This window comes from Aythya ferina, assembly GCF_964211825.1.
Source record: "Aythya ferina genome assembly, chromosome: 5".
Classification (NCBI taxonomy): Eukaryota; Metazoa; Chordata; class Aves; order Anseriformes; family Anatidae; genus Aythya; species Aythya ferina.
Genome location: NC_140301.1, coordinates 41,227,657 through 41,253,376, shown reverse-complemented (window position 1 = coordinate 41,253,376; position 25,720 = coordinate 41,227,657). Strand labels below are relative to the sequence as shown.

Genomic DNA, 25,720 nt, shown 5'->3' with positions numbered 1-25,720 from the left:
TTGTAACATTTATTTCATATTCACCATTAGGAGAAGTTTCAGTTAGACTTGAAGCCAAATAATTCAGAGGCTTTGTCAACATCTATTATTCAAGTGTAGGAAGATGAAACAAATTCTTTTTGATTAGGTCAATCTGAAGGAGTACTTCTATGCCCCATTTAGTAGTGTATTTCTTCTCTAATACAGAATAAATTGTTTGAGTCTTTTCCTGCAGTATTTTTCCAGAACAGACATTAAAGTAGGTACAAGTTCATGGTCTGATCAGGGTTATGGAATTCCAGATTGGCCACAAAATGTGATTTTATATGCAGATGTTGGGGAGTGGGGGTGGCAGGGGGGGAGATCTTCAGAAAGAAAAATAAAAGAAAATAAAAATGTGTTCCAAATACACCTGCAGGGCTTCATTAATATGAATGACATAGGAAAACATTCACACTTACACATATACCTGCCATTAAGACTTTCACACGAAAAGCTTGAGCGCTTGGTTCCAAAAGGAAAAACAAGAACTTTAATTGATTATGACTTGTGGTGCTAGTTTAGCCAAAGGCAAAGTTGTACTTGGGCAGGAAACAGATTGCACAAAAACACGCTTTTTCCAAGCTGATCACATGTTCCAATCAGGAAATTCACTTGGTATTTGGTAGGAAAGACTACAATTTCTATGGATCTTCAGAGGAAAGCTAAGCTGAAAAGCAGTGATATCCTGCTTATGCAGTCTCCAGCAAAAACTCCAATCTTACTGCTTCTTTATGATACCATGTTCTACAAAACGTTAAACAAATTTGTATGTGTGTATGTCCATATATATACATGTATATATAAAAAAGCTGTGAAAGAGGAACAAGAAAATAGAAAATAAAATTATCTATCGTACTAGTGGAAAGCTAAAAACGATTTTTTAAAGGTCAGATTGCATTAATTAAGAAAACTAAAGTTTCTTACAAAATAAATCTTATTTGATTTTCCACAAAAATAAAACATGATGTGTAAAAACAATTTTCTGGTGCTGTCTGAAGATTTTTGCAGGCCTCCGTATAGTGTAGGCTGTAACTTAGAGCAAGGCAACGCAGCGGCTTCTCTTATACCACTTCTACGTTTCTCTGACCCCACTAGACTTGCAGGTATAAACAACATCTTACAGATGTGTGAGTACAGCTGACATTCATTGAAGCCACTGGAAGGGAGCAGACTTGAATTGGTAACATGGATGAGAAATTATGGGATAGTGTTAGAATTTCAAAGCTAAACTCTTCTTGGTTTCCTATTATAGTTGGATAGATAGATCCTTGTGGTAATTCAGCCTTTTGCTCTCTGGGAGGACTGAGTCTGCTGTGGATGATCCCTGATGTCTGTAACTGGAAACTTTGTGAGACACAGACAGTGTAGACCTGGCTCCAGCCATGCCTAACTCATACACCTGCCTGGCTGGCTGAATAGTGAGAGAGGGCGAGCAGGAACACATCATCCTTATTTTACTTGACACGTTCCTGGGCTAAATGGCAACCAAAGAATTATCTGTGCAGAGACACAAGAGTTTAATGAGTTTCAGAAGGAAGGTGAATTTATTTTAGGTGCATTAACACTGTTTTATGAATAAAGCAGTTAGAAAAGCCAATGCAAACAGTGTGTGATGCTTTTATAAATCTAGCCTGTAATTGTTACCATATGAAGCACACTTATTTTACTGCAACTTGAATTGCACTGTAAAAGCTTGATTCATGAAGGCATTATGAAATAATTAAGGGGGTTTTCTGTGAACTTAACCAATAAAAAAGTGCAGAAAGGACATGTCTGGAAGTTTCAATGGTCACTAAATGTGCAGAAGCTGGTAACACACAGGTGTTCCTACAGTATCAGCCAGTGCCTGCTTGCAGCAGGGGAGGGAAGAAGACGTGTTTTAGACATAACCTTAAACACTGCTACATGGAATTATCATGCCTGAGGCAAATAAGGGAAAACATTATAAACGTCAGCCTTAGCCCTAAAACATTAATGTGATAAAGGGAATCTGTAACATGAGCCTTCTTTGGTCACTTTCTGTGTGTGGACGTCTGCGTAGGTATCTATCTGTGTATGTATGTATCTATCTAGTCTTCATCAAAAAGTATCTCTTGGGTATTTTATTTTTTTCTAATAACTAATCCAATATTGTCAGCTGTATAGTTCTGGCAAGTTGCTTAGTCATAGATCCAATTCTGGCTCCATAACTAAAATAAGTTTATGATAATTTTACCTGCAGAGGAGGTGACATATGTTAACCAGCTTACTCTTCTGCAGATTGGCAAGATAAAATGTCCTATCATCAGTCATTAATAATGAAGTAGGTGTCTCCTTGTGCCTGTCAATCTCCTCTCTCTAACATTGGGAAGAAGGATGGAAGAATTTCCAGCCCTGTGTTTGCTGCTGAAGCCCTGCACATACCCATGAAGGTGACTTAACACCTAACACATCTTACCTTGCAGTTGGACAGTGATAATTTACACTCAGCTACTGCAGCTCAGCTGATGGGAGGTAAGAGTCGGTGCAACCACCTCTCCTAACCTAGCCATAAATCTGACTTATTATCTCTCTTACATAATCTAAATCTGCTTCTGTGAAACTGAAAAAAATAAGGAAGCAAAAGCCTATTTGTGCTGTCAGTCACAGATGCATAGTGTAAGGCTTGTGCTCTGGATGTGAGATTCCCCAGACTCCCTTCACCCTGGTGTCTTTCACACTTGACCTATCATGCCATAACATCTCCCTGGCTCTGGGCTGTGCTCACAGGGTCAGGATGTGGATGGGGCTGCAGGGCTGTGCCACCATGACAGGCCTAGTCCCAATGGACTGGTAGCGGTTGTTCAGAAAACAGAAGGATAAGCTCCAGAGGGAGGCAGCAGAAAGCCAGGCCACTGATTTTCTTTGCGCCTTTGGGACACTTTTAATGAATGCATTATTGTTGTCAGTTTTCTTCTGGTAACTACATGGGATTTATTAGGATACTGTACCACACATACTGATTCTGCTGCCTGGATGGTTGCCCTGTGCACTAATTCACATATTGTCTGATTGCTAGTAAAGAAAACGATATCAAGGATAAATTGTTAATACAACATGCTGTTGCACTCCACTCTCACTTGTTCTACAGGAGATGGAGAATCTGCAGCCCCTCTGAGTGAAGACATAGAGTGCTGTACTACCCTCCCAGGGAAGAAATTTCTCTTGAAGTATAACCTGAATAAAGGATTTATTTTTTTTCTTTGACTATCCAATCAGAAGTACTTGAACTCAGCACTACATGTCTGCAACATCTTTCAAGCTTCACTTTTATTATCTCCTGAGGTTGTCTAAGATGCTCCTCCCACACACTTTGTTGTGAGTACATGAGAACTGAGGTTTGTGAAGGTACTAAAGAGCAATACCTGTGATACGCCACATTTAAAATCATCAGTTGAACTCTCTAGCCTCACCTGTTCATCTTTATCATACTCTCTCCTCTTCATTCCCTTCTTCCTGATAATGTAGCAAAGGCATACCTTTTGGTTCTTCCTATGGTCTCACCTCTTCTGCTAACACTGTGTAAAACCCGCTGGAGCTCCTGCCATCTGAAACCGTCTTCTGTTGTTCCTCCACTTCGACTTAACTAAACCTCCACTATGAGCAAATATCATCTCACTTGTCACCATCTCTTCATTTTTCTTTTCTTCTGAATTTATTTATTGCTGAATGAATAGTGCCTGATAACTCTGCAGAAGCATTTGGGGGTGCAGTAGGCATGAAAGGTGGGAACCCACACAGAATGATATCTTCTGACTGATGTGCTCTTGGAAGTTCTGTCATTGGTTCAGAAATACCAACAACATCAGGTATAACTGCACCATTTCTACAGTAAGGCCACCTGCTATATGAACTTGTCATAGCAAATTTATCAGAGGTGTTTTCATTGCTCTTTTAGTCAGAAGAAGGTAGTGTGAGCCTGTTTGGAGATTCTCTTGTGAAGTATCCAGCGTAGCACACATTTTCCCCTCATTACATACATGTACAAGTAGATCCTTGTGATGCTGATGGAAATTACATATGTGTGCACTTAGAGGAAAGTATAGATCTATACACTGAAAATTACTTCAGAAAACAAACTGACTTTCTGGACACGGACTTTGCAGAGCTGAGCAGCAGTATATTTCAAGCAATGTTCCCTGCATACCACATAGTAAAGGAAAGAGAGGGCTAGGGAATGAGGGAGGGCAGAGATCTGGATTTTATAACTACTTTTAATAACAACCATGGAGGATAAAACCTGCAGAGTTTTGAATAGCTTCAAAATCACTTCTCACCTCTGGTTTTGAAATCTCCAGCCCAATTATTTGTTTACTTGATAGTGCTAAAGTCTTATTCTCCTTCATTATTTGCTTTCTAGTAAAGAACCAAAAGAGCTGCAATCCAAAGGTAACCACACAACTAAATCACTTCCAGATGATAAGTCACACTCTGATGGTGAAAGCAGACTTTACAGTTTCAGTGTGCCAGGTAATATATGGCAGTCACCCAGTTCCTATTAGGTTTTTGTAACAGTATATACACATACTTTTTTTTTTTTTTTTTTTTTTTTTTTTTTTTTAGGGTCAGCTAATAGCACATACATATAATGTTTAGCTTGATTTCAATCAGAAAATCTCTCCCTCAAAAGAAAAGAAAATTCTTAAGCATCTATTATCCCCATCACTCAATACACAAAAATCATATTAGCAATTTGTGACATTAAGTGTCCAGCAGTTCAAATAGCCAGCTTTAGGAGTATGGAGTTTAAATACACTCCCTCTGTGTGCATGTTTGCGATGCCATCCTTGAGTACATGACCACTTCTTGCCTTTCCCACAGGATCACTGCCTCTTCATCGCTGAGGATGGGCAGCATTTATTTATTGAAAAGCCGTTCAGTATTTTCCTTTCTCCATATGTTTAACATGTGTCCTAAAAGCCTATTTGCCACAGATCTTGATCATAAGAAAGAGTTTTTAATTTAATTTGCAAAGCTTCCCATGGTCTTAATGACTGTAGTTTCTAAGCAGTTAACAAATGTGTATTTATTTTCAGATCTCCCTTATGATTATCATCCCTATTTTACAGCTGGGTAACAGAAGAGCTGAGAGGTGCAGTGATTTGGGGTGCTTTATTTAAGACTCCAGGTTCTAATTCGTCAGGGTACTTACCATTATGTAATTCTTTAGATATTCAGAGCAGAGATCCCATTGAGTTCTGCTGCAGCTGCGAGTGCTCAGCACTTCTCCAGATCAGGCCCTGGAGTCTCAAGCCAGGTATCCACGTAACTGGGAACATGCAATTAATCACCATGTGTGCAAAATTTGGTGTAAGAACTTATTATTGGAGTAGAAGAGATTTGTGGCACAGTCAGGCAGGGTTGTATCTAGTTCTTCAGATTAGTATTCAACAGCTTTAAGCAAGATATCCCCCACTGATTTGCCCTAATCAAATGTATTCAAAAAGCCTTATTGAACCTACAGCAAATGGATAGATAGTGTGGGTAGACTACGGCACCTCTTACACAATCCTGAATCATCTTGACAGAACCCAGGACTGAGCACAGACTGACACAGTTTCTGTGGGAGAAGAATACCTTTTCCTGTAAATAAAGATGTGTTGCCTATGCATATGTGCAAATGGGGAAAAAGCTACACAGCTTCAGCTCTGGCACTTTCCAACTTCTGAGTGTTTGTTTTGGCAACTCAGAGTTCTTTTAACAGAGTGTTTGTAGGTAATTTCCTACGTTCTTAATGAAGCAAAGTGGAAAAAAAAAATCTATTATGTGGCATCACATTAACACCTCTATGCCTCACACTAGTGGGGTTAGCTTTTAGCTTCTCCATATGCATTTATCATACCCTCTGAGCTGATGGGGCAATTTATAGCAATGCAAAGTTGCCAACTCCTCTGTGGACCAGAGGCCGCTTTTGCTGTGGGATGACATTGGAGCAGTGCTGTGACACAGGGGCCTTGTTGTCTGGAATGGCTAGGGAAGTGGCTGCAGTCTCTTACAGATGTTTTTCCACACTAAGTCTGTCTTACGCACCTCAAACCACACCTGTCCCATTTCTGTTCCTTCTACATCTCTGGATCCTTGTTCCCCACCACTGCTTTCTCTCTCAGACAGTTGCCATTCAATTTTCCCATCCAGTTCCAGTCACCAATCTTCCCTTTTCTCTACCGGCCTCTTACCTGAAAGCATTGGTCTCTCGTATCTGCATTTCTTGTCACAGTCTCCCTTAGGTCCCCCAGCCTAGCTCTCCACCTCCTGAATGCAGCTGATTAGCTTCAGTCTTTTGCCCACGTGCTCAGTTCATGAGCCTTATCCTCATTTCCACATCCAGCTGCTCTCTTCTCACATTTAATACCCAGTCTTCGTGTCTCTCTCATTACCCTCTTCTGCTTTAGTCTCCTTGCAGCTACAGAGCCTCCGCATAAATGCTAAAGAAGGAAGCCTTCTATTGGGATAAAACTGCCTTTCATCATCCATGTTTCCCCTCCCTACTCCTGCTACATTTTTTAATTACATCCCTTCAGGAGGGTCCACTTACATTTTTACCATCAAAAATGAAGCATTTCTTTCCCATACATATATTCTTCTATTTCTGGAGGCAGTCTGTCAGGTTAATGTTACTTTTCTCTGGCTGGATAAATGCTTATACGTGCAGTGTTCTTAATGCCGATGCTGTGCTTCAGTGTCATGTAGCTTTTTAATGGTCTTTCAACAGGGGTTTGAAGGAGAGGACAGAGAGTTGGGGCCACCTCATGGATTTCTTTTTGAGCTACCTCTGATGAGTTCAGAACAGATACAACTGCAAGAGTCTGCCAAGCCAGATGCTCCTGGGGGAAAAAAAAAGAGAAAAAATAGTAGCAGTGGGGGGCAAAAAGGCACACACTGCTGCTACAGGGCTCAACCTTTAAACATAAAGTTTTAAAATTTGTATGTTAAAAGCTTTATCTTAAGACAAGAAATAACTAAACAAATATATACACACAGAGACACTGATACAAACACAGACAGCATTCCACTGTCACACATGCATCCTTATAATTCATTTTCATTTTAAATGTGGAGTTTTCACTTGGTTGGTCACTGTTGACAGTAATGGGAGTGTTGCTTGCAATAGGAGTGCCATACCGATTCCCTCAGCGTAGGCAGAATTCGTCTGTTATGTTTGGAAGGGTAGAGCTGAACTGATGACAAATATTTTCTTACAGATTTATTAACTGCAAATGTGATTTAAACTGAGGAGAAGAGGGGGGATAGCCCACACTGCCTGATGTCCCATAACTTCTATTCATGCTTTTAAGTTTAGTCCATTATCCCTTGAAGTCAGGGGAAGGTTTGCACTGAACTGAAGAAGAGATTGATCAGGTCTTCATGTGAGTCCTTCAGTTTGGCCTGTATTGAGTGATGGATGAGGTGAAGTACCGGACATGAGTAAAACTTTCTCTTGCCTGTGTAGTTCTCATATAAGAGATAAGCACAGGGAAAGACTGCAAACATGGTGGCATAATAATCCTCTGTTTTAAAATGGTATCCTATGTGTGTGGCTCTTACCCTTATAGACATATACATTCATAAATAAAGTCAAATATCAAAAAATATGCTGACTAGTAACAAGGTAATTAGTCAACCAAATGTTCCAGAACTGTCATAAGGAGGAAGAAATAGTGATCTCAAGTTACTTCAGCCTGCCGTCAATATCAGGTTGGAGTGTGAGCATGATGCTAAACTATTTCATATGCTCTACACATGAAAATGGAGAAGGAAAGTGATGAGCTCTTTATATGCCTCTTTCCAAATAAATTTGGAGAAGAGCTTAGGAGGTTAAGCAGGTCCCAGGTGGTTTCTGCTGCTGAAATAGCCTATTGATGCTTTATTTTTCCCTTTAGATTTTCCACTACATTAAACATTTTAAACTACCAAATATTTCTTTTTAAAGGGGAATGGAATGAAAAGATGTCTTACATGATTTATTACAAATTCAGAGGGAAATACTCCCCTTGTAAATAGCTCTAAAAAAATCGCATCATCAATTTAAATGTTGACATGTTCAATATTAAAAGGTCATATTGTACTGAAGTTTCCCATTCAAATGAATGAATTTCAGTGGGAACTGATTGGAGTAGGGGCTTGTGCTTTCTAGCAGTTGGTCTATCTCTGGGTTTAATTCTGTGATTTTCAGTGCAATTGGCAATTATTTTTTCTGGGTCAAATTGGTTTACCCCATATTGCCTCTGCAAGTTCTTGTGCCACAGCCAGTGTTTCACCAAGTTTCCTCAAGGGCACCATACAGGTACCTGGGACTGAAACCTCTGCAAATCCCTACTGGTGCCTCAGGGACACACAGATGTCATGGTACCCAGGGGGACAGGATCAAGAGTGCCCCTGGAAGGGCCTTACCTCGTCCTTACTTTGGTCTCAGCACATGCTTTTCCCATTCCAGCTTTGTGCTTGGGCTCAGCTTGGAGGTTTAACTTTGCCACATGCAAGCAGGTTCCAAGCACAAAGCCAACTGAAATTATGTCATCAGCTGTGTCCAGTCTGGAAGTGTCCATAGCGCTGACCCTCCAAATGACCTTCACCTTTCCAGCCTAGCCTTCCCCCCCCAGCCCATGTAAAAAACAAATGCTTGTGCTTCCAGAGGTGACCGCCTCTGTACCAGAGCCAGCTTAGCTGCTGGGGAAAAGCAGCATGCATTCCCCAAGCCACAGGATTCCCGGGTGTTCAACAGTTAAAGCATCAAAACCTGTAGAGTACCTCTTATCACGAGCACGGACTAGATTTCCACTGAAAAAATAACACTGTTTTGATTGTTTTATGTTTTGTTTATATATTTTTGATTTTAAAGTTCATGTTTATTCAGGGCTTTTTTTGCCATTAAACTCAGTGTTCTGGAAAGAAATTACTTCATTTAGAGAAAATATTCAGCCCCTTTTCTGTCTTTCTGCTTCTATTCAATATGAAAAGGATATTGTAAGTGCATATTCAGCTGAATATGCGGTTTGGCAGTGAGCGGCTATTCAGCTGCCCTGCTTCTACCTCTGAGTTTATTCAGGTCATAAAAGAGACATATAAGCATTTGACTTAAGATTTATAGTTACATTAAATGTATCAGAAGCTTTTTGTACTTAATATAAAACACACTCTAGCAGCTCAGCATCTCTTTATTCCACAATACAGTCAATATTAGACATGTTGCCTCCTGTAATTACTTACATTAATAGCCTCAGGAATAATGGAAAGTGAGTTAAATGTCAGTGTGGTAGATGTAAGTAAGACTTTTCAGTACATATAATTTTGAAATATTGCATGTCATGAAATTTGTACTTAATATTTCTCTATTTAGTAATTAAGCAATAACCCAACAAAACAAAGGACATCCTCACATAAACACAGCATGGGTCAGACTTTGCTATAAATTCAATAAAGAGTTTGCCTTAGGAATTTAATTTAAATTCCATGGAAGATTCAACCCAGCCCTGACTGAGCGGGAAGGTGAGGTTATGGACCTTTACTCCTGCACCCCAGAAGTAGGCATGCAGCTTTACTCACCTCTGCGGCATGCATCAGTCCAGAACTGGAGGCTGAGCCATAACCATCTTCTCCACAACAAGCCCATAGGGACCTCTGAGCTTCCTGAAGGAACACGGCAATGACAGGAACCCTGGGCAGCTCCCAAAGGGAGTCTGACTCGTTACTCACTCCTTTTCTTCTCCTGTGTTTTCCAACCGGGACTGGGGTGGCTCTGTGCCATTCTCAGTCCTTTAACGGTTGTGCTCTCCCTAGGGATGAACAACTGCAGAAATCAAATAATGTCCTGCTCCTACTCCTGATTCCTCAGCGTCTTTATTGCCTACTACTTCTCCTGCAGTTTAAGTGCAAGGCAGAATCATATCTGTTGTGATTATCGTTGTACAAAGCTTACAGGAAGATATAGTTTTATTTTATTTTATTTATTTATTTTAACAAAATACTACAGCCCTACATAAAGTGTGTGTGGATGTGGTAATTATAGCTACTGACCTCTTGGTGGCAGAATGAAGTCTATAATTATAAATAACGTACTGAGAAATCAAAGGATCACAGTTACTTGAGTTAAATTTGCCTTCTGATCTATTTGAAAAGTCTTCATTAAAAAGATAAATAGCAAAAAACTGCCCTGGAACTAGATCTGGTGTACAGTAATTGCAAACAGCTCTGAGCATTACATACGGTATGGCTCCTCCTAGTGAAACCCTGCACAAACGGTTGATGACTAATTTTCTTCCCTTACAGTACTTCCATCATGTCTTGACCTGTAGTTACCTAAAAAAATAAATAAAATAAATAAATTAAAATTTGTACTTTTGCTTCATAAACAAACTTCTGCTTTCAAATGTGTCTGCTTGGCTGCTGCTGGCTTCTGTGTCTCCTTTACAAGTGTATGTTTGTCAGTTACCATTCAGGCCATTATAAATCAAAGAACTGACTCAAGGAACTCCAGAGTGAAAGCATAAGCTGATAAAGTTTGAGTTAAACAAGACAATTGTCATCTGCTATAGAGTATAAAGCTACTTTCATACCTTCTGGTAGCTTCTACTCTCTCTGGAAAGCAAAGCAGGTAAACCATAAGGCAGTACTTGTCCCTATGACTTCTAAAATAGTGAACTTGGCAGTTGTACTGAGAAAATAAATATTTTGTCTAAGCTATTTCATCTGTTTATCATTATATTTCATTGATATTTAATTCAGTTATCAAATATGATTTTGTGTAGCTAGTTTAACCAATTTTGTTCTAATGATAATTTAGTCAAAAATTAGTGCTGGCAGCAAAACTAGAAAATAAGGCCACAGGGAGACAATAATCCTCATAGCTAGTCAAATTAAATGTGGAAATGACCAAGCAAAGAGTTTGATAAAATTGTGAAGAATTCATAACTTGCTACAGCTTTCTGGCGGGAAGTTCTGAAAGTTTGGGTTCGTTAAAGGAGATTGAGAGGAGTTTCACATTTCGAAGAAGGTGATTAAAATAAACTTTAAAATATTCCCCTGATATCTGTAGGAGCCATTGACAAACAGAATCTATTTCTAGCAAAATAAATAAATCCCCAAAGCAAAACAAAAATACAGCTAATCTATTTGTTTGCCAACTAAAGGGCTTGTCCAGCCCAGGCTAAAATAGAATTTAAGTGAGTGAGTTAAAGGCACTCTGCCTCAGAGCTAGTGCAACATGGGTGTACAAAGTAACTTGCACATCTTTAACAAATTCATGCCTTTTCCATGTTCTGTATTTAGCTGCCTCTGTTAACTCTTCCACACAACATGGAAAAAGAGTTGTTCAGGATTGAGAGCTGGTGCAGTTCAGAAATATATATATACATATGTAAATAAATAAATAAATAAGAATTGGTCAGGATTCCTTGCACAGGAGAGATTGCTTACAGTAAAAACTTACTTTTGTCCTGAAGCAAGAATAAGCCTCCGTCTAGATCACCAGACATGAAGTTATGGAACTGAAGCAACGATGAGGCAAAGCAAAAGAATTTTTTCCCTTGCTTCTCTGCACGTCTTCTTTCAGGCTGTTTAAAGAAATCAAGGATATTAATTAATTCAGTCTGTGGCTAGTTTTCTTCTGTATCCTAAATCTGACAGCATATCTTTCCACTAAACTGGAGGCTGCCAATAGCTGCAGAAAAATGGACTGTAATCACAGCCCTCATACAGCAGGAGTAAAAAGCTGTGACAGTCCTGCTGAGCAGGAAAAATCACTACTGGTGCAGAGATCAGGATCATACAAGTTGGCTCTTTTATTAATCTTTTAGGAACAGATCCTGAAATAATGAATAAATTAAAATCTGAGTTACAGTTGAGTGGTAGGTGAGATTTGGACCTTGAAAACTCCCCCACATGCTTGTTTGACTCTTAAGTTAGGGTCTTGCCACTGCAATCCCATTGCATTACCTGTGACGGATGCAAAGCTGCGACTGATGAGCAGTTATTCTTCCCTTACAATTAGATAGGAATCTATTATGGAAATCTAGCTGGCTATTTCTAGACTTTCCTGAAATGATTCTCTAAACACAGCTGCCTTACAGTCATGGTAAACATTCTTCACAAAGGCCAGTTTGCTCTGCAGGCCCCAAGGAATGTGACAGCTTGATACCTGGATAAGCCTGGGCTCAGTTTCTGTTTCTACAGAAAAGCTGGGGTCTCTAGTGGATGTTGGTAAACAAACCCTGGAGCCATTGCTTGATGTGGCTCATAAGCTGTTACTCAGCACCTTGTAATATGGACCTGGATGTGACCAAAATGGCAGGCAGTTAAAAAAACAACAACAACAACAAAAAAAACTGTTTCAAAAATACTTGAGATGAATAATAGCACACAGTGAGCTGCTCCTGAGCTATGCCTAGCTATTTGGCTGTTACACATGTCCTGGCTCCACCGCCCAGGCAACAGCAGCTGCAGCTTGTAATGGGCACAAGGCCTCTTCCCCAGTGTTCCCATAGAGCTTTTATAGCCTCTTACAGGGTGGAGGGAGGGAGACTGGGCCAACACCTGTAAGCCGCTCCTGCTGTCACATACAGAAGGCAAAGACATTTTAATTTTTGGTGTCTGAAAGCTGAAGCCAGGTAGTAGATTCAGGCTAGAAGTGGCATACACAGTCAGTACTGTTAACCACCAAATTTTTTAACCACTAATTTTTTAACCATTGTTAAATAAGTGTATTTAAAGAAGCATGTAGTTGCATAGCAGCCAGTGTCTTCCTAGTCCTTCAGTATCTAGAAATGGTACGCTACAGCTCAAACTGTGGTCCTGGAGCAAGCACTGCCTGGCAAAGTGCCATGCTCTTTATCAAGGTGGTGAGGAGATGGATCCCTTTGAACTTGCTGCTGCTTTTCTGGGAGCTTCTGTTTGCTTTTGTGATGAGGAGACCATACAGGGAGTGTTGGAAAGGACTTAGGTGAAGAGCTATTATCATTCCTGCTGTAGGACCAATTCCACCTTCGTGACTAAGACTGAACAAGACTTACTGCCAAATAAGACACTACTTGCTTTGGTGCATGGTGATGGAATTAAGCCCAGAATAAAAACACCTGGAAATCTGGGCTTGACTGTGCACGTGTTGGGCACCGTGTGGGAAATGCCAGGCATGCCAGTGCCAGGCAGCCTCCACACCCACTGGCAGCCTGTAGCAAGCTGGGGACAGTGGGGCTCTGCCCACTGCTGGCCACAACCATGGCATGGCAGCAGCAGGAGGGTTTCGGTGCAGCAAGGAGGAGAGAGGCATTTCTCAGCCTTTATGTCACTCCCTGCTGTGTATACAGTTTATCCCTTCATTCCAGGGATGATGATTGTTTGTTCTTTGTGGACAAAGGATTTCTCACTCTCTGCATCCATTTCATTCAACAGTGACAACTTTCAGCCGGAGGAAGCCTTCCCCAGCACATCACTTCGGTGACCTTAACACACCAGTTTTCTGAAAGGACGTCCACCTTCCATGCACTATGATCACCTAGAAGAGACTGTTTCTTCATAGATTATTGGGAAGATTTTCAGGTGTGTCCTCAAAGGCAGAAAAACATAATGACCTGAAAAAAGAGGGCAAGAAATCAGATGAGATTTCTTAGCTGCTTTGAGAGCAGTCAGCTAAGCAGATCTTTGGAAGGGCTATGGGTCTTCCTTAGTGTTGAAGCATAAAGTTAAAACTGTAATCCTGGGACTGGCAGAGGGAAGGAGGGTAGAAAAAGAGAAGCCAGCTCTCAGTGAGAGATATGCTTTTGAAGCATATTAATCTTGTATCCTGTGGTCTTGCTTTACAGCAAATAGGGCAATCATCATCACCACCATTAATACGGGATGCACTTTCTTTCAGGCAGATGCCACCATGGGCTGGATTAGTGACAATGCCTGAATCTGTTGTTTTTTGTGGTTTACTAATAATTTTTAAAACTACATGATTGACTCTGATATACAGGGGAGCGTTAGATATAAACACTGCACTGAGCCCAGGATTGCCTTCACGCTGCGAGCAGAGATGTGGGAAGAGAGAGAGCGAGAGATAAACCCTTGGTATATGAATCCTCTCTGAATTACAGCGCCTGCAGCCCTGTCAAGGCCTAACAGAATGTGAACCATGCCCCAGTCTCTGAGTCTGCAATGTCCCATCCCAAACGCTGCAGATGAGTTTAATCACAGAGAGGCCTGGAGCGCTTTCCACATTGGAAACAACCAGTCTCTGTGACTGAAACGAAAGTGGAAAATTCCCAGCACAGTTAAGCCCAGAGACCTTCCTCCACCCCAACCGCCCAGAAAGCAAGGGTTATTCTAACCACACATCTGGGCCACCACACTTAGAGCAACTTCGGGGAGGCTGCCGAGCTGCTTTGCTGTTGTATAAGAGAAGCCATGCTTTAAGAGAATGGCTAGCAGGCAGAAGGGGAAGCCCGACAGCTGTGTCTGCAGGAGCAATGAGGACCAAGCCATGCCGCAGTCCCTACTAAAGCCTGGTTGGAGGGGTCAAAGGTGCCAGCACAGCAGCTTCAGTCGTGCAGAAGCACACAGCATGCGACCACATGCACAGAGCAGTGCACACTCAACACACGTACTCACAGATATGCACCAGGGCAGTTTGAGCCCCCTACCCCTGTCCCATACACCCCTACAACACGCACACACACTGCCCTGTGCACCCTCTGCTCCCCAGGAGAGCAGTCTCCCAGGAGGGAGAGCAGTCTCTTTGGCCCAGTTGTGCCTTGCAAAGCAGGGGGGGACCTGTTACTATTATTTTTAAATCACTTTGTGAAAATAGAGGATTTGAGGTTTGCAGTTTGGCTGTAATTCAATGCCAGGACAGGCACCTTTCATTACCTGCCTGTTTTCTTCACCCCTGGAGGTGCTTTCCCAGGGCCAGAGAGCAAATACCTACCACAGCTGGGGGGCAGATCTACCCTCCGGGATGGCCAGGGTCTCCCACGACACCAGGATCCCACCCTGAGGCCCTCGGGACTTCCCAATATCAGCCCCACAGCTGGGGCATTTCTCTCCCAGGGAGATCTCCGGCGAGCAGGATGAGGCGAGTATTGCTCCAAATCGCTTAATCGCTCTTAAGATCAACCTGGCAAGAGAATAAGCTCAGGAACAGATAAATCTCCTCTTCCCTAAGGAACAAAGACGCCGAGAAGCCCCAGCTCTCCTGCCTCCCCTCCCGGCAAATTCAAGCAGCCCCGCAGAGGGCGAGTCGTGGGCAGAGAGCTCATTCTCACGCCGGCTGTTTCACGGGGCTCGTGCGATGCGGACCCCTTTTCCCTGCCGTGCAAAGTGTAGGAATATTGTAGGAACGGCACCGTTCCCCCCCGGGCACCTCCTGCCTTGGCAAACCGGCAGAGCGGGAGCTGCCCCGCCCCGACGGGGAGGGAGGCAGGGAGGCAGCCCCGCGGCCGGGGCCCGGCACCCACCGCTCCTCCAGCCGGGATTTCGGGTCTCTGTGGGGAAAAGGGTTGCTCTCCAGAACAAATGTTTCCCTTTGTCTCTGTCCAAGCCGCCGCTGTGCCTCTCCTCGCCGCCTTTTTCCCATCCAGCTCAAAGATGGGGGGCGAGATGGGTAAAAGAGAGGCAGAAGCGGTTGCATTTGTTGCTTTTGCTTCTGACGCCAAAAGGGCTTTAGAGGTATTACTAGCGGCTTATTTCGGGAGTCCCAAAATACACCGAGAGAAAAATAAACGAGCAAGAACAAACGCGTTGTTTTTAAGCACGCAGTCGGGGAGCACCAGCGCAGAAGCCGGAGGCAAATGTTGCTCTGATTATTCCGGGAAAGGAACCGCCTCCCGCTCCCAGAAAACGTCCCGTTTCGTGTAAAACACTACAGCGCTGAAAATAAATATATACATATATATACGCATACAGAGCATGGCAGAGCAGGCGGTGGCATTTCTCGGCACCGGGGGCTCTCCCCGCTACCTCCTCCTCCTGCCCCCCGGACTCCCTCCGGCTCCCCTCGGCCCGGCAGCCGCTGCCGAAAGCAGGGCAGAAAGGCTGCGAGTTTGTGCCGCGGCCGGGGACCTTCTCACCCGCCCGCTTTCCTCATTTTCCACCCGGTCGCCTTGGGCTGACATCTGCTGGGTGCCGCCTGCGGGGCTCGGCAGCGGTGCTGTCGGGCAGGAGAGCCCGCGGGGTCCCTTGGTGTCACCTGGGGACACGGGAATGCTCGCCTCCAGCCTCCCCACCCGCAACTGGCCCTTCCGCGCCGTAATTTCCTTTTCCCGCTGATCTGGGGATCCCACCTGTCCCAAACCTTTCCTGTGGTCCAGCAAGCAAGCACTAGTATGCATATGCATACAGTATACAGCCGTATGTATATACCTAAAGGGGAACTACTTTAATTCGAGTCTGTACAGTCCGGGCAATATAAGCATCAGAATTTTAGCTGGCTGTTAATAAATACGTCTCTGAAAGCCAAGCTAATGTTCATCTTTATTGTCTAAATCCGCACCGCATTTCCAGAGTAATCCTAACTCTTTTGTACCTTTTCTCTGAATAGCATGCTCAGATTTGTTTGTAAATGAGAAAGTGTATTTTTTTTATGTGTGTACGAACAGAAATACCGAAGGAAGGTAATAGGTTCAGACGTTTTAAAACATTTATATTGTTGTAGAAACCTTCCACATATTTTTGAGAAAGTTGTAGGCAAGTTAATATAGAAAGTTGATCCCGATACCGTTTTGTAACTTCTGTCATGCTGCAGCTCTCCAAATATTAGATAGTTGTTAATTTACAATAATAATATTCTAATAATTCTGGAATGTTGTAATCTATGATGATCTGATTCTTCTAAATGAAATTCCCATTCAGAACCAGACAATTATTTGGACTTGCAGCTGTATTTATCGGGAGAGGGATTTGTAATAGAAAAGTGTTTGTTTCCCTTTCTTTTGATAGTCAAAATTTACTTGTGGAGTTTATGGGTTAAAAACAAGATGGTAAAAAGGGCACCTCATTTAAACCCCATGGAAGCACCCGCCTTCATCCTACATTGTGTGCGTACAAAGAATAAACAAACCCTTCGTGCGCTACGAAAATGTAAAGAACAACGGGATGTTGTTCCCTGTTCTTTTCTATACGACATTTCTTCTGTTGCTCCTATTACATATAGGTGGAGGCAGTTTGCACCGAGGTGAAGAGATTTTTATGTGGATTCTGGCGTGATATGCAGAGGCTGAGGTTGTTCACAGTACTCGGGATGCTGATAGTACAAGGATAGCATTAAATACACATATGCGGTTTATATCAACGAACGAAAGTAGCTGGATTGATTTTGCTAAATCTCTGAGCAAAGAGTTACGGGCACCGATCGACGAACGTGTGTCGAAGCCGCTCCTCGACTTCACCCTGCCTCTGCCCGGTGACCAGCGGCGCGTTTGGCAGCTCAAGGGCCGCTCGTCTCGGCTACGAACTGGTCTTGCACCTGGGTACCGAAGAGATGCTGTAAACCTCCCACTGCACTACAGGTAGCTCCTGACTCGGCCTCCCGTCGAGGGCACCCGTGGTTTGCCTGCCCTGGGGTAAGCACTGGCCTCTGCCACGCGGAGAAGCCCTGCTGCGGGACTGCCGGGCTTTGCGAGCTCCAGCATCCCCAGCAGGGCTTCCTCATGACCTTCGCAGCATCTATACTCAGGGGTCTTTCCTGCAAACCTTCCCTTGGGGGCCTCAACATCACCTTCCTTTCCATCACGTAGGTCCCTGCAATGACCTAAAACGCTCTGAGGCAAAGTGTCGCGAACGGGGACACTGCAGGTCTCAACCTTGGACAAGAGGAGAAATGCCACGGCAAGCCAGCCAGGCTGGGTGGGCTCAGCAGCCATCGGTCCCGGGGGCAGCGGCGAGGACGGGCGGTGAGCAGCAGTCCCCAGGGAAAGGGGGCCCTGCCGTCAGGGCTGCGGTGGGAGTCGAGGCCGTTGCACACTGCTCTGGGCTCTCCCGACGGAGCCTGAGCCCAGGTCTGGGTGCTCAGCACGCTGCTGTACGCAGCAAAAATCCCTCTCCTTCCTCCCTCCAACTCCCTCACTTGAAATTAAACCAGGACAGTGCGTGGACTGCAGTTAAAACGATGCGGCTCCTGGAAAAGGCCGGGTCTGGCTTTCCAGCCTGGCAGCTGCCACCCGGGATGCTGCGGGGGTCCCTTGCGTCTTGCTGCCCAGCCTCTGGTCCTGCTGCGCCCAATCCACCTGAGGGGATCGGGATGTGTGTGTGTGGAGGGGGGGGGAGAGGTGGGGGGCAGCTGCGGCTGCTTGCAAAGGGTGGCCCCGGGTCTGGAAAGGGGCCCATAGGGGTTCATTCTGGTGGGCCCAGGGGATCGGACAGCAGTGTTCGCGGCCCCTGGAAAAGGCTCTTGGAAACTGCAAAATCACAGCGCCGTGGAGAAAGCCCAAACGGCCTCCGGCCCCGGCTCGTCGCTGTGTTATTATTGCTGCGTTTCGGCAGTAAGCGCACATCGAAGCAGACACGCTCAAAAGCTGATTTCTGCCTCCGTTGATTTAAAGCCCAGGCAGAAAAAAACTCTCCGTGCTGAGCCTTCCCTGCTGCTCCCGGCCAGGTGTGGTAGGAAGAGGTGGGGGCACCCCGAGGGGTGACAGCGGCGGGGTCCCCCCCAGCGGCCTCGCAAAAAATGCGGCGTCTCCCCCCGCAACCGGGCAGAAGTTGCCGTGTAGGGCAGGGCAGCACCAAAGCCCACGGATCTTTCCTTAAAACAGCCTTTCTTCTCCGAAATGTGTGTATTTAAAGCGCTCTTGTTCATTAAACCTTGCGACGCTGGAAATGCGCCGGGTGGGTTTTAGCCCCTCAGTTATTATATTGAGACTGTAGGCGAAAAATATCTTGCAAACGAAATCGAGTGGGGCCGCTGCGAAACGCACCCCCCCCCCCCCCCCCCCCGGCTGTACGGCTGCGGGGCCGGCGGCTCCTCGGCGGGACCTGGCCCCGCTCCTCTCCCGTGGGGCTGCAGCCGCGGCGGGCGGCCAAGGCTCCCTTGGCACAGAAGAAGGGGCAGAGGGGGCTCTGGAGATGGCACCTGGCCGGGTGAAGAGAAGATTTCGATCCCAAACGCGCACACGCAGGGGGGAAGCTGGCAGGGCTCGACCCCGCACCGGCGCGTAGGCAGCGCTGAGCGTCCCCGCAGAAGGTTTTTAAGCCGGGGAGCCAGGAATTTTGTTTTGCTTTATGAGAAAACAGCAACCGATAGAGAACGCCACGCTCGATTGCGTCTTTGCTATGTCACGTCGCGAATGGCTTATTATTATCCCATGCATTAATAACGTCGCTGGCCCTTTGGAAAGCGGGGCGACAGGCGCGGTGCTGCCCCCATTCTGGGGAGCCGCCGAGAGCAGCTGCAAACCCGGGCAAGGCAGGAGGGGACGGGCAACTCTGCTTGCTCCCTGCAGCATTAGTAGTGGTACTAGTACTGGCATTAGCGATTAATTTATTTCTCACAACGAAATGGAAGTCTCCAGGTCGGAACGATAGAGTTTTCTCCATGCGTTAAAATATTAATATGGCTACAAATCTTCCAGTGTAGGCCAAAAATGTTCGTTTCTTCTAAAAACCTGGCCGCATTTCTTACCCTCTCAGGAAAAACGAACTCTGGGGTTTGTAATTAGGTAATTCAAAAGGAGACGAGGTTTCGGGGAAAAGCGTTAGCAGCCTTTTTCTGTTGGAACTGCCTCCAGCCCAGACTTTGTCCCGGCGCGCACGGGAGCTTTTTGTTGCACCTGGATCAAGTGTCGCGGTCCTTCAGGAGCCGCGGACACCTCTGTCCCTACCCGCATGCAGACCTCGGATCTTCTCAGAGGTATATCCTTCCCGGAGAGAAAGGGCATCAACGATATTTACGGCGGACATTGCTGTATAAGAATGACGCTGAATAATACGCACATATACGTGCACACATTTTTGGATAAGGGTTTTATGCCCCTGCAGAAGCATGGGAACTAAAAACCCTTAAAGGTAAAGGACCCAGAGAAAAAGGACGCACTTTTAAACTTGATCAGAAAGCAGGGGAGGTTTAAACGAGGGAAAGGACAAGGGGACACCAAGCCCAGGAGGAACTTTCCGCCCCCGCGGAGCCACCTGCGGAGCGCGGTGCGGATCGGTACTCGCCGCCTCCGGCCCCGGCCGCCCCCCTGGGGCCGCCTCGACGGGACTGCAGCGGAGGGGGAGCGCTGCTCGCAGACGAGGCCTCCTCCGCCGAAGCCGGGAGGGAAGGGATCATTATTTTGCCCCTGGAATTTCTGAGGCATTCGTTATAAATCGTCGGGCGAAGGTAAAGCTCTAAGGTGTGCAGGAGAGCAAGGCAGAGCAGCACTTGGCTTGTAGCTGGCCCTCGTAAAATACAGCCAGCAGATAAACAGGCATTGATTTGGGGCGCTGTGCAGGCGAGCTCGTAAATTCCCCGTGCTGCTGGTGGGTGTGCTGGGCTCCGCTGGAGCGAGCGGGCTGCCGCCCCCGCTGCTCGCCCCCCCCGGCACCGAGCCAGCGACACCCCAAAAAACTCTTCGGTATAAGCCTTCACTTGCAGCGATTCCCTTTCCCCCACTGCCTTCCACCTGCCGTGGCAGAGAAGAACGTGTGTTTGCACACGTGTGTGTGTTAGCGAGAACTCAAACGAAAGCTACAAAGAAAAACAGCTTTCGGAGTCGGTGTTTCTGCTTTCTTACTCTAAAAAAGCTTGAAAACGCAAGTATTCCTGTAGGTGGCACTGGTACTAGGTGTTGTAGAAGCGAAGGCAGAGATGGAGAAAATTGCCTAGGAATTCCCAATTGGTTCCTATAATTTAATGCAGAACAATAGAGGTATTTTTTTCATTTACTCTAAATTCATGTAACATGTGACAAATGAAAACCCGATTGCTCTATTAGAACAAAAATATGCTTTTAAAATCTGGCCCTCTGTAGCTTTATGGCCTGGTACATGAGAATTGTCTATTTCCCTATATGTCATTAAACAAATCCTAGTGCAAAGAGAAATTAACTCAGCACCGCTCATTCAAGTCAAATGTTTACACCAGGAAAGCCCTAATGAGACACTGTCTGGGTTCCAGAGGGGTTGCTAAGAACAAGTGGCGGCAAAGTTATTAAACCTGTCCAAGCTACTAACAGATCATTAATAGCCACCACCACTAGCACCCCCGCGACCCTCCCAAGCCCGATCTGAATATTCAGGCAGGGCAGGAAGGCGTAAGGCGGTGGCAGGGGGGATGCCGGGGGGCGGGAGATGCCGGCCGGCTCGGAGGGGCTGGGCAGCGGGTAGGCACCGCGGGGTTTGGAGGGGAAGCTCTGTCCGCGGGACCTCGTTACCCCCGAGTCTTTCCCCGGTTTAGCACCGCTGCGCATTTGTTTCACCTGTTCGTCTGTTTTCAGTGCGGTACAGCACAGTGCAGGAGCCTGCTCCTGCCTTCACACTGAAGGGGACGGACGTGAGACGAGGGGTGTCCATCAGTCCACGTTAGCCCGGTCCGTCTGTCCCCTCTGTCCCCTGGGGGAGCCAAACGCGTCGCATCCTCCCGCAGCCAACACCTCCACCCGGGGGCACTCAACGCGGGGCTCCTGCGCTGTCACAGCCCTCGCCAGCTCCTGCCTCAAAGCCCAGGTGTTTCCCAGCTTTGACATTACACAGGGGGACGGCGGGCAGGGCCTCGCGGGCGGCGGGGGGGGCTCAGAGCCGCGGCCGGGACGAACGCAGGAAGCCGCGCAGCGCCGAGCCGCGGGAAGCGCTGCCTGCGCACAAGACCAGCGGAGCCCCGGAAAAATCCCAGGGAAGGCTGCCTCGATTTCTTGTTAGCTTTCGTTTCCCTTCAGACCTGGGGGTCTGACACCGCCGAGGTGACTCCAAGACCTACCTGTGTTTTGCCCACCATTGCTTCATACGACGTGTTTTGTTTGCAACTGATGAAAAATGTTTAAACAAAATTTCATCCGATTACATTGCCATTCTCCGACCTGTTCCCGACGTCAAACCAGTTTCTTAAAACTGCAATCACTCACACGCGGCACTGCCCTGCCGCCCTCCAAGCCTGTTTGAGGACAGAACACAATCCCAAATTATTTCCTGGGTGTGTTGGAGTTGGTGCACGGATTTCTGAGCACGCCTGAATATTTTATTCATTGACTTAATGTAAAAAAATATCCCGTCCGGGATTCGCATGTCCGTCCGTACCTTGATGCAGCCATGTGAACTCAGAAGCACAAGCGTGTTTTGTAGCGAGATAAAAGAAGGCAGCGGTCAGCAGTAACAGGAGAGAGGCGATGTCTGCCAAGGAAAGATCGGCAACATGTGGCCCAACCACATTCCCACCCAACAGTTTTTCCCCGGACAGCGCAGAACAAGTGGAAAGCCAGGCCCACCCCTGTAGAAGGGGAGCAGCCGGGGGTCGCTAAAGGGCTCGGGGCTGCGGGGGGGCGGCGGTGCCTGGATTCATTCTCCGGGCGGCTTCCCCAGCCAGCATCCACCAGGGACGTTTTGGAAGCGCTTTTGTCCCAGTTTACGGAGGACAAGCACCTGAGAGCCGCTCGGTAGACGGCGAGGGCGGAGGGGGCGCGGACGGGGGTCACCGAGCCCCCCGCGCCCCCTTCTGTGGGGGTGCTGAGCTGCCACCCGCGGAAAATGAGAGTGATGCCTACAGATCCTGCGGGATTTTGTTCTCCCGCGTGGAGAAATGGCTCCGTGCAAAACGTACGTCCCGTGGCTCTTGCCTCTTTCTACACCACGCAGCACCTTCACTGCGGGATGGGTCAGCTCCGGCGGGGAGGCACAGCTCTCTCCTCCCCTTCTCCCTGGGGCTTGTGATGGTCTCTGGAGGCTTTGCTGTCCTCTCCGTGCGCTCCCTCCTCCGAGCACTGTGTGCGCAGGTAGAGCAGCCCCTCCTTGACAGGGCCCGGAGGTGTCTCTGCCCCTCCACCTGCCTCAGTCCCACTTGTCCATGGTCTGGCTTTCCCAGATGTCCAGACCCCTCTCTGACACCCTCCCGCGTTGTCCCCATTCCAAGACGCCCTTTGCTCTCCAAACTGCCCCTGTCGCTCCCGCGGGGATTTCTCTGCCCCACCGCATGGCAGGGGCTGAGGGCAAGGCAGGACAACAACAGCCTGCAACAGCCTCTGCGACAGCCGTGCCACGTCCGTGAGGCTCTAAACCCCACCACATAGGATCCACACCTTCCCCACAGCGGCTCGAGAAATCCTTCCACCCGACTTGCTCCTCGGGAAGGGTCTCGTTTTTCTTTTTCTACTTATAAAATGCGCTGCAGCAAGAATGTCCCTCTGCCCTAACAGCTCCTCAGTAGCTGCCTCCTCTCGTGGAGGGAGAAGGGTTAGCTCCCTTCCAAAAAAAATCATTAACAATCTGCAGCTTCAAAGACGGGCTGTAGGGGTGTCCCGTTTTATTTGGCTGATTTCTTCCCACAGTGGGAGAGCGGAGGAAGCTGGAGACCGGCAAGGCACTCAATCACACCGAGGCCCTCCAGAAGGCCTTCATGGAGGACGGGCCTTCCCTGCAGCCGGCGGGGGGGCACGGGAGCTGCCCACGCCGAGGTGAGCTCCCCTAGCCCCGAGCGAGGCCACCCTGGGACCAGAGCCCGGCCGGAGGGGCGAGCTGATGCCGCTTACGGGAGGGACTCCGGGGATCACCCCCCGAGGGCTCGGCCGAGCCCCCCAGCCCTGAGCCCTCCGCCTTCCGGGCCCCGGGGTGCCAAGAGCGGGAAGAGGGTCACTTCCAGCGACCTTGGGGCTCCCCTGCGTGGAAGCGGGGCTGTCCACCCTGGCTCTGCCCAAATGGGGGCCGGGGGCTCCCGGTAGCTGGGGCCTGGCTCGCTCCCTCTCTTCTGCATGAGGAAGCAGGGGCCGCGGCGGGGAAGCCGGGTCTCAGCTCTCCCCGGTCGGGGTCTCCTTCCATCCCCCCACATTGCTTTGCACCGCCGGGGCACCCCACGGAGCGCCCACCTCGGGGCAAGCCCCATGCCCCGCCACGCGTGCTCTGCCTGGGGCGCCCCCCCCGCCCGGCCCTGCGCCCCCCCGCCCTCCTCTCCTTGCCTCCTTTCCCCTTCAATTCTTCGATTATTTCCTACCTGAAAAAAAAAAAATTAATCTTTTTGCCAGGCAGGTCACCAGCGATCAACAGGCTGTTGTATATTACAATGTTTTCATACTCCTCTCGGCTCCCCCTGCCCTCTACCGACTCACTGTAGATGTGACCTTTGGTATTTCAGCCCACACTCAGCAGTTGAATGGAAACAAGTTGAGCACGTTCACTTCTGATAAACATTATCCTTAAACCACTGGAGACCCGAGCAGAGTAAACGAGCTTTTCCGACAGGACCACATCAGGAACACACATTGAGAAAGGGAAAGAAACCAAATAGCCAGGAGATCAGAGGCGGGGTGGAAGGGTGGGAGAGGGAAGGAGGGGGAACAGACAGGTTGGAGGACACCCCGCGGGAGTGGGGGGGGGGGGGAAAGGACGCAGTTGTGAACACAATAGTCACAGATGGAGAGAGAAACTGCCCTGGCAGCGTGAGAGAGCAGCGCAGGGTCACGTCCGAGCATCACAGCGACCCAGGGGGAGAGCTCCGGGGGCGCCGAGCGGCTCCTCCAGCCCCGGAGTGGCAGGGCCGGGCTTGCACCAGCCGTGCTCCCGGAGCTCATCCCCGGCCACAGGTCGCTTAGACCGGGCTGGAGCGGCGGCAAGGCAGGGGCCGTGCACTGGGGAGCCCGCGGGGCCGGTGCCGGTGCCGGTGCAGCGGGAGCTGGGCACGGCTCGGCCGGGCGGGGAGCAGCGGCTGCGGGGAGGGCAGGCATGCCGGGCTCCGCTCCGTGTCGGCGAGAAGCATGCTCCCGGAGCAGGTCGGCAGTTGATGAACACACGCTCCCCTCCTTTGTTTAATTGCAGAATGAACTGAATTAGCTGCTGGATCCGGCTCTCACTAATTCAATACCTCCTGCCTTCAAAATATCCGAATGGGATACTTTTATAGGATGTGCGAATAGGGCAGCTCACGACGCCGAGGACTTGCTGAGAAGGCTTTAGCAAATGCCTGCGACTATCGCCTGCGAGCACTGCTTTCTAACGACGGCATTTGCGCGCATGTGTCTGTGCGGGGGGAAAACCTTTGCTAGAGGTGATTTGATTTAGGTTTCGGAAGCACCGCAATTTACAAGTGTGATATGCTGTATTTGTAGCTCACGTTTCAGAAATAAACACAATTACTAGAGAAAACGGTTGGTTTTGAACTTCTGCGGAGTAAGCAGAGGTATCCGCCGATATTGCGATCAATTAGATAAATGCTGAGGAACCCCTACCGCCTTCTTTCCACCCAAAAGTGCCTGCAACGTGCCATTAATTTCTGGATGATCTCCTGTAACATCCTCACTATTCCTCATTGGACACTTTCACTGTGATATGAATCTGAAATCTAGCTCAGTTAATTAGATTTTAATAAAACATCTCTTACAAATATTTCACTTAATATTTATACAGTGTTCATACACACCAGCGACATCAAATCCATATTTAACTCGCTGATTTTTCGTGCGCCGCGGTGACCGTATTATTTCATTTAATGTTTTATTTCATTTATAGAGCCTGGATCTTCGCGAGTCTATTAAAACAAACAAACAACAAATCTCAAAAAAAAAAAAAAAAGATAAATTTGTGGTTGGAGGTGGGAAGC

At 47.3% G+C, this 25,720-nt stretch overlaps 2 long non-coding RNA genes across 3 annotated transcripts in view; one reads left to right on the top strand and one right to left on the bottom strand.

Moving 5' to 3' along the window:
- LOC311438161 overlaps positions 1-14,054 on the top strand; it is a 34,831-nt gene extending 20,777 nt beyond the window's left edge. The window contains exon 3 of the long non-coding RNA XR_014693950.1: positions 13,423-14,054. This is a non-coding gene — a long non-coding RNA (uncharacterized lncRNA). The remainder of the gene's footprint in view (positions 1-13,422) is intronic.
- On the bottom strand, positions 4,158-12,502 carry LOC311437817. 2 transcript variants are annotated; one of them, XR_014693732.1, is made up of 7 exons: positions 11,971-12,497; positions 11,465-11,588; positions 10,243-10,335; positions 9,583-9,812; positions 6,216-6,863; positions 5,192-5,308; positions 4,158-4,879 (listed from the first exon to the last, which is right to left on the bottom strand). It is a non-coding gene; the product is annotated as an uncharacterized lncRNA (long non-coding RNA). The 2 variants fall into 2 exon arrangements; XR_014693731.1 differs by lacking the exons at positions 4,158-4,879; positions 5,192-5,308 and having other exon boundaries at positions 6,175-6,863; positions 11,971-12,502.
- Positions 14,055-25,720: the final 11,666 nt, after the last annotated feature.